The 9,324-nt window shown below is 41.7% G+C and overlaps 1 long non-coding RNA gene across 1 annotated transcript; it reads left to right on the forward strand.

The window, feature by feature from the left end:
* Positions 1-492: 492 nt before the first annotated feature.
* LOC127057926 (uncharacterized) lies at positions 493-8,285 on the forward strand. Its single transcript, XR_007776238.1, has 4 exons — positions 493-538; positions 1,309-1,416; positions 2,667-2,800; positions 8,180-8,285. It is a non-coding gene; the product is annotated as an uncharacterized LOC127057926 (long non-coding RNA).
* Positions 8,286-9,324: the final 1,039 nt, after the last annotated feature.

Here is a 9,324-nt window from a genome sequence, read left to right on the forward strand (position 1 = left end):
AGCAAGTGTGAAAAATCGAGACGGGGTGGGGATCAATTGGAGCCTATAGAAGAAAAAGACCCAAGGGACCATCCCTATAAAATTGGGACATCTGGTCACCCTATAGGGAGAAAGCAGAAGGAAACACAATTCAAGGGTGACATTAGGGGAAAAGAGAGAAGTAGGGGAGGGAAATGATGCTAACATCCAGAAGCCAAACTGTCTTACACATGGCACAGATACTATGCCAGCTGAGCTGTTTGAGAAGTAGGTGGTTTCTATCCCTAATACTTAGCACAGGCTGCCCTCTGCCTTGAGTAAGAACCCGGTTTGTTTGCTTTTAATTAAACCACTTGGGTTTCAATTACCGGGGGCGGGGAAATGGCTTGCAAGCTCCAGCCACTGGTTACTGTTTGTCCATCGCCTAAAAAGGTAAAGTGCCGTGTAAATGCCAAGTGTTGTTTGTTTATGTTACAGCCTGCCTAGTGCAGGAGCTTCAACACACCTCATACTGCAAGACATTCAGCCATTCCCTGCCTCTTGGCACTTGCATACTACGGTGAGGAGTATGGGGCACAGAGGGGTCTCTTTTTTCACAGGTACCTCTAACTGTATCTGGGCTCTTCCACCAGGCAGGAGCTTCCCCATACATTTCATGGGACAGTTTAAAATTGCCTTCTTCAGGATGAACATGCCCCAGACCTCTTTGGGTCAAAGTCATCAGCACCACAATCAGGCCTAACCCTCACCAAAGCCAGAGCAGTAATGCCTGCTGAAGCCAGCTGTTAATCTTGCCCCATCTCTCTATACTCACTTCCCTCTGTTTATCTAGCATCAGTCTTTTCTCTGTCCTTTCACATAACGTCATCCCTGGTGTTATCAGAACCTTCTTCTCTGCATCGCCTGCTGTCTGGAACACATTCTGACATCCCTCCATATAATTTCAAATCTCATCTGCAAACACCTACTTCCTCTTTGTCCGTGTCTCTTCATTTTTCTCCCACCCTATTTAATGCTAGCGAACATGATGGGATGTACAGTTTGTAGGGAAGGTGATATCAAAATGAGAGTCTATATTGTTTTATATCTTACTTGGAAACAGCTGTTAAAAAATCCAAAGCTTCCCCTTGTACTGGTGGCTTTGCTAGAGTAATATACATTTGTTCTTTCAAGTCCATCGTGGGTTGGTGCTTTCCAGATTGATTATTGACCTGCAGAGCACTGACTTGGCTTAACCCATGTGTCCCACTGTACCAGACATGTCTGTAATGTGTTTTTTGGCTTTGCTGCCTTGCGTGTTCTGAGTTCTTCTCTTCTCCCCCTTTTCAGTTTCCATTGTTGAAACAACAGTCTTCTGGTGAATGTGGAACAGAACTGGTCCTGTATTGTGGGGCCAAAATAAACTCTGTGCTTACTGTGTTTTCCAACCCTCACAAGGTAAAATACCAACTCTATGAGCTACTGACCTCCTGATGGGAGCCTGTGGTCTGGAAATCCAGTGGCAGACTTCCCGAGACAAAACTCCTTCTTAACCGACATTGCTGAAAGTTAATCTAGTGTCCTTGGGAGTTAGAGGAGCCAATGGGCTGATAAAATAACTTCAGCAGCAATCAGATTTTTTTTTCAGTCTGTTTTTCCAGTTTAACTTTGCAAATGCAAGATGTTGAAACTTCAAATGGGTCTAACCCAAAACTCCAGATCCAAAAACTGGATCCAGATCCAGACTTTCCTAAATAGTCAGGGTCTTGGATCTGGCCCTTTATAAAGTGGAGACCTGGGTCTGGAATTTGGATCCTGCATTTTGGTTCTACTCTGTACTTTTGGGTGCTTATTCCAACTGAATAGACCAGACCACTGAAGCCTTTGAGGGTTTGCTGTTGTTTAGAGGACTGTTTCTCTTAGTACAACCACTAGAGCAAATGCACGAGAGCTTGCATTGCAAGCACAGAGATATGGTTAAACTAACACACTCAGAAGTGAGGCTGCCTTTCTGAAAATACAATCATAAAAATATGACCCAGACTACGTGAGTACAGTTTGATGTGACCTAGGCCAAATTTGCCTGCTAAACTCCAAACTCACAGATTAAAATGAAAACTTAAATCTGCTGGGTAGTGTATATTAAAGTATTTCTTTATCAGTCAAACTATACAGAAACACAACTTGAATATCCTCTGGAATTCCATCATCAGAATATCTTGGGTTAGGAGGCTAGGAAAAGAGATTGGACTTGGCAAGAGAAAACTATGAATAAAACAGAAGGCCCACTTTTTGCAACCACAAAAGCTTGTCCATGTCTCTGTTTTGCAGCTGTCCCCTGTTTTTATCTCACTTAAAAGTAACATTTCTTGAGGTGGTTAATGCACTCATGTTGCTTGATTAAAAACTCCTCTTTTCTATAGACTCCCTGTAGAAATACTTAAGGATCCAACTAACAGACCAGAATAAACTTAAATGTTAAGGAAGGAATAAGAGTAGGGTGGCAGAGATGTTGTGAAAACTAGTTAATCCCCAGAAGGATGGAACGTGAGGGTTTACTGATTTTTAGAGAGTTACAGGAGCCAATAGGTGCTGCTATTCAAGGGAATTAAGATAGTTTCTGGCACTTAGGTGGAGCCAGGCTGAACCATCTGCTGAGATTGAACTCCAACATTGTCCTATACTGAGAAGCTCTCTTTACTTCACAGTGGGTTCCTGTGGGTTCCTGACTACTCACCCAGGCTGGGAATTCATGGAGAAGGTGCTGGCGTGGAAGCCATTGGTAGAGATGGACCTGAGAGCCCTGAGCAGCTCCAGGCTGGGAAGGAGGATTGGCCATGCTGTGAGTAGGTGTGCATAGTGGAAGGGCATGAGGCTCGTTGGGTGCTGAAAGAGGTGAATGCTTTGGTGCTTATCTAGGGCAAGCATGGTTCTAGTGACATGTCTTTAATAGTCTGTGGAGATAAGTCATTCATAGCACGTGATTTATTTATTGAATGTTCCTTCATTTTCTGTTCACAAATTTGGTGATAGCAGTTTGCAAATTTATCAAATGTATTTTCTCAACCTTATGCAATGGATAACTTCTATATGAATAATTATGGACCTCTAGATTGTTCTTAAGCCATTAGTTGAAAGTTTGTGGGACCAGATTCTTAATGGGTATAGCTCCATTGAAGTAGATAGCCAATATCCAAGCTGTCTCGATTCATTTCCATTCCACTATGACACATGGTACATTTCTGTTTCCTGACTTGAATAGTACAACTACGGAGTCAGGTTTCTGGTGCTGATAATCACCTTCCAGAGTTCAACACCTGCTTTCTCAACATATTCTCTAAAAGTCACTTTAATTTGGTTCCTTACAGAATATTCTCTCCCTAAAATTCTCACACAAAACAAGAACCATAGCAGCACCATCATTTGTGAGGCCATTCGGTTGTATTCAAATATTAACAAAATAGCAACCCAGATCTAACAATCAGTGTTCTTTGAATTCTAATGCAGCATACACATGATCAAGAAAGTTGATATCTCACCATTGAGTCCCAGTGCTTTAATTTAAGAAGCTCCCAATAACCAGGGATGTTACAGTGGTTTGCAGTTTTATGCCACAAGCAGTTATCAGTGTAGGTTCCAATAGACAGCAGCTATAGGACCCACATTTGCATCAGAAAAATAGCTTAATCCTTGTTCTATGACGTCTCAGTTGACTAAGATTTTGGTATTTTTCAATTTCAAATGTTCAGATACGTCTATTAAGTTATTGAAGTGGAACAAATCAATGTACGACCCTGTGTTAATTGTTTGTCTACAGTCAAAGAATGAGAACTTTCTTTTTGCAAAATGAAAATTGACAAGCCATTAGTGTAAACTTTGTTCTAATCACATTCCATACATATTATTTACATTTTCAACAATGGAACTGACATAATTTGAAAGCTATCTGCTGTAAACGTGCAGCTATGTTTTACTATCACACCTTTAAAGCTGGTTGGTGACAATGGGACAGTTCATACTATTAATCAGCATCATGCATTGCAGACTAGACCATTGCACCAGTTGACCCTCTTACCCAAGAAACCTCCATCGAAGCACAAGATTCAGTACAAAATATTTTGGTGAAATCCTGATCCCACTGAAAGCAAATGGACTTTGCCATTAACCTCAATTTCATCCTTTGAGCTGCATCTGAGAGAGTAGTCTGCAGCGGGTATAAATCAAAGGAGCTGTGCTGATTTACACTAGCTGGAGATCTGGTCCACTGTTTGAAACAGGGTGAAAACCTCATGCCCAGGTAGAATTGGCACAGACTGTGATGTTGCAGTGAAATTGTTTGGAGGATACAGCTGCACAGACCAATATGTAACAGCCATGCCCCTTACACAACACAAAGAACGAGTAAGGAGCTGTTTTGGTCGAAGGTCAGAATTTCAGTAATGTCTCTACAAACTTCAAGCACTCACTGCATTCCACTCCTGTAGTGTTTTGTTTTCATTTCAGACCCCTTTGAAACCATATGTAGCATCTCAAAGGTATTTTCTAGACCGGGAATGTAATAACTAAATAAAGTCAGAAATCTCCTTTAAACACTTAAGAAAATATAAATTGTGGTGCAGGGAATGTTTTGGCTCATTGAGCCTTCTCAAGTGGGTACTCTTGACTTGCTTTCTGGAACCACTGCAACAGCTAGTGAAGCTGCTTTGATTTCTAGCGTGACTAGATTCTTGCTTATTTTCATTTTCCAAACTATTTGCTGAGATACTTCTCCACCACTGCATACCTGGCAGCTAAGTCAGCAATTGCTGTTCTATGCTAGATGGTTAAAGGGAAGTTGTCAACTAAAGTTTTGGTCTAATATTTAGACTTGGCTAAAAGCCTAGACTATGATTTGAAGTTACCCAATATTAATACTGCTGAATTAGATCATGATCTGGCCCATGATGTTTGTTATTATTTGAATTTCAGTATCACCTAGAAGCTCAATATTACTATCCGGGCCTCTGTTGTACAGATGCATAGCAAGAGATGGCCCCTGTAATGAAGAGCTTATGACCTAAATAGACAAGACATACAAAGGAAGTGTTTGTTTTCATTTCCATATTCTAGATGGGGACATGAAGCACAGAGAGACTAATTGACTTGTCCAAAGTCCTACAGGAAGTCTGTAGGATAGCTAGGAATCTAATCCTGCAAGACCATCCTTGAGATTTGTTTTCAAGTTGTTTTAATTTTTTCATTTAAAACTCTCATCCATTAGTTACCTTTGCATTTAAACAAACGTACACCATTAACAACATGAAGATGAAGAATTAACATGCTACCACAAGTGGCAACAACAGCACAACGCCACAACAAGATGCAAACAGTTTGGAAAAAAAAGCACATTCCCAGCCAGGCTTCCCAAACGCCCTATGTTTTACGCAGAACTCCAGTTTAACCTCTTTGTTCAGGCTTCTGCCAGAATTGCCTGGGATCTAAATATTCCCCTGTTGTGCGGTGAACCCAAATTGCAGCCGTGCCATGGTAGTGCCTGGGAATGCAAGAGTGAAGCCAATTAGAATCAACGGTGAAACTGACTAGTCTAGATCCGTTTTATAAGCGGAGTTGAAAGGCAATGATGTAAACAAAAGCATAAATTGTAATACCAAAGTACATTTTTAGCCATCTTTAAATGTCAGAGTAACAAAGGTTAGAAAACAAGCATTACTTTGTTTTTTAAGTAGCATCGTGTGACATTGATCCCATTCTTTTACTATAAAACCTGGCCAGTTAACATTGTTGAAATTGGCTGATGTGGGTATTCCATTACAGTTTGGATGAGCCATTTTTACTTTTCAGCCAAGGGAGGATCCTATATTATGAAGTTCAGGGGAGAATGAACATCCTATGTTGTTTTGTTTAAGTAAAGGGAATTATTTATTAACAAGAAATCTTGTTCTGGGAATAATTCCTTCCAGTTTTTCCCCCTCCCACTGTGCCCCCTTTAAACTAACTTCACAGTCTTAACAGTGATTGCAAAGGAGGAGCCCCACATAGTGGTCCAAACCTTGCCCGAGGAGCCAAGAGTTCTAATCTAATGCAAAGGAAGGTCTAAGCATGCCAAATGTAATTACACAGCTAGAATTTAGACAGGATGCTGGGGCCAATAGCTTCATAGAATCATAGACTTCAATGTCAGAAGGGACCATTATGATCATCTAGTCTGACCTCCTGCACAACACAAGCCACAGAACCTCACCGTCCCACTCCTGTAACAAACCCCTAACCCAGTGTTTCCCAAACTTGGGACTCTGCTTGTGTAGGGAAAGCCCCTGGCGAGCCGAGCCGGTTTGTTTACCTGCCGCAGGTCTGGCCAATCGTGGCTCCCACTGGCCGCGGTTCGCTGCTCCAGGACAATGGGAGCTACTGAAAGCAGCAGCCAGTACAGCCTGGAGCAGCGAACTGCAGCCAGTGGGAGCTGCGATTGGCCGGACCTGCGGACGGGGCAGGTAAACAAACAGGCTCTGCCTGCCTGGGGCTTTCCCTACACAAGCAGCATCTCAAGTTTGGGAAACGCTGCCCTAACCCAGATCTGAGCGATTGAAGTCCTCAAATCATGGTTTAAAGACTTCAAGTTGCAGAGAATCCTCCAGCAAGTGACTCATGCCCCACGCTGCAGAGGAAAGCGAAAACCCCCAGAGCCTCTGCCAATCTGCTCTGGAGGAAAATTCCTTCCCTACCCCAAATATGACAATCAGCTAAACCCTGAGCATGTGGGCAAGATTCAGCAGCCAGACACCCAGGAAAGAATTTTCTATAGTAACTCAGATCCCACCTCTCATCTAACATCCCATCACAGGCCATTGGGCATATTTACCGCTAATAGTCAAAGATCAATTACTTGCGAAAATTACACTATACCATCATACCATTCCCTCCATAAACTTAGCTTCATTCTTGCAAAGGAATACTATAGAATTTCAAATGAACAGACGTAGTAAAGTCTTAAGATTTACATTTCCTACAAAAGACTGCACCTTCTACCAATGCACCACAGCATCCTCTTTCACCATGAGTTACATACCAAACTCCAAGGTAAGAATGCCACCCATGAAATCACTGGCACCATCTTGGCTTTGTCCTGTAGATGTCCCATCCGGCCTGACCATGTCTGACCCTTCTTTATCTGGGTGGGGTGGAGATCTAACAAGACCAAATTCAAAAGTGTGGTTTCCGTAATAGCTGGTCTTTTTGCTGGAAATACAGTTATTTTCTCCACTAAATTGATTAAGAATGAGGAATTATTCATAGACATGGGTTTTACAAACTGGGTATGATACATGGCCTGACTGAGAATGAAGCTAACTTGAAAGTCAGTCTGTTCCTTCGCAGGTTGGCCATGTGTGTTCCCAGGAGGATTGTTGGAGAGAAACTGTGTCCAGTGTATTCTGGACTAGAGTAATACCCATTTCTAATTAAGGTTATTTGCAAGTCCACTTATCTGACATATGCATACAGCACAAAATAAAGCAATGAGAAACTGGTAATCTGCAATGAAACTTCATTTTAAAATCCCTTCTTTTATCTCTCCCTCATTTAAACTCCAAGTGCCTATAGCACAAAGGACTCCATGACAATGCTATCCTTTTGCTGCAGAAGCTTGTGGCAGTTTCAGTTCACATTGCTTCTCGTCTCCAGCCTATCCTGCTGAGGAAAGAGAAGAATCTTCTCTAAGGAATGACCCATTCAGTCACTGTGGGCTTGATCTGGATAGGCGCTGAATGTTGGCAAATCCCATTGACCTCAGTAGGATTTGAGAGCATTCCAGCACCCAGCAGGATCTGCTCAGCTCCTTACAGGACTCGGCCATATGTTGTCAACTTGATGTTCTCTCAGATGAATGGTATTTTCATTCTGGAGTCATCCACAGTATATCTGGACTGGACTAACCTGCATGACATTGCATTGTGTTAAAAATATTAGGTACGTAGAGCAGAGATTTCCAAATCATTATTATTTTGTTTAGATGAACGGGGTTGAAATCTTTCTTACAGTTTTTAAGGTTCGCTCCATTCAAACATGTCTGATTATTTAGGAACATTCTATAAATAGCCTCTGCTTTTTATGTAGATGTGAAGCTGCTTTCATCTCCATCTACTTCAGTTGGCACCTTTTAGTAACTTCCAGTTCAAGTGCTTGCTGATGTGATACAAGTTTCTGTCTCTTGGCAAATCCCCAGGTTGGAGAAGAAAATAACCCTGCCTGAGTAAGCGGAATCCCTTTGCTTTGTGAACTGGTCAGCAGCGGAGACAAAGAAAGGGAACCAGTATTACCACAATTTCGCTCCAAAGCCATGAGGTGTGGAGAATTTTAGAAGAGAAGTGGTATCTCTGTTTGGCTTGCCTTCTGAGTTAAAAGAAGTTATTCTTGTTATTAATTTAAATTACATTGGAAAATAAATCTCCAGTTAGAATTTTGCGGGTCTTTTTATTTTTAAAATAAATATCTAGACTGTTGTCAAGTGCCATGGAATCATCTCTGAGGACTGAAGGCCAGGTTTTGATCTCACACCAGTGTAAATTCTGGAATAAATGCTTTGACTTCATTGGACTTACGATCAGCTTTACACTACTGGACCTGATACCACTTACCCAGAGATTAAGCCAAGTAGTAGCATCGGTAGTGTAGGTTTCCAACACACCACACTCTGCCAATGCACCTTGACCTTGCTTTGGTGACCAACCTGTCGGATTTATATAGGTGTTTCCTTTCCTATATTGAGTCAGGTCTTGTACTAGTTGGGTAACAGCTTGGGAATGCTAGATCATGATCTCAGCCCACAGAGGACAGGTCTCCTCTGTGTTATAGAGTCTCCTACCAATCCAAAGTTAGTCCCTTCCCCAATGCATATCCAGTATTGCCAACACCAAATGTACAAAAATCACCAGTCAGGCCTCCCAAAGTCATGAGTTGGGTTTTTTTTTTAAATGTGTTTTGATTTTTTTAAAATTTGCCTTCTAGTTTTGAGCCTCTGTGAGGCATTTTTCTTCACATTTCAAGTTTTTCCCAGCACCAAGGAGGGACAAACTTTATTTTTTTAAAGAAATTTGAGATTCTAAGCCAGTTTCTTGCTTCCAGCAGCTCGGGCTTTAGGAAAAGCCCAAAATATTGAAACTCGTAATAAAATCATGAGAGTTGTCTGCATTGCACGTCCCTCCAAAACCATCCTCTGATTTCCCTACTCAAGCATATATGCTTCTGGCCTTCATTCTTGTCTGGTAAATGACCTGTGTTTTTGCCTGATCTGGGCATAATTTAAAAAAAATTAAAAATTGTGCCCAAGAGCACAAAAGCCCAGACTGTTCACCAGACGTATTATGACAA

This window comes from Gopherus flavomarginatus, chromosome 9 (genome assembly GCF_025201925.1).
Source record: "Gopherus flavomarginatus isolate rGopFla2 chromosome 9, rGopFla2.mat.asm, whole genome shotgun sequence".
Taxonomy (NCBI): Eukaryota; Metazoa; Chordata; order Testudines; family Testudinidae; genus Gopherus; species Gopherus flavomarginatus.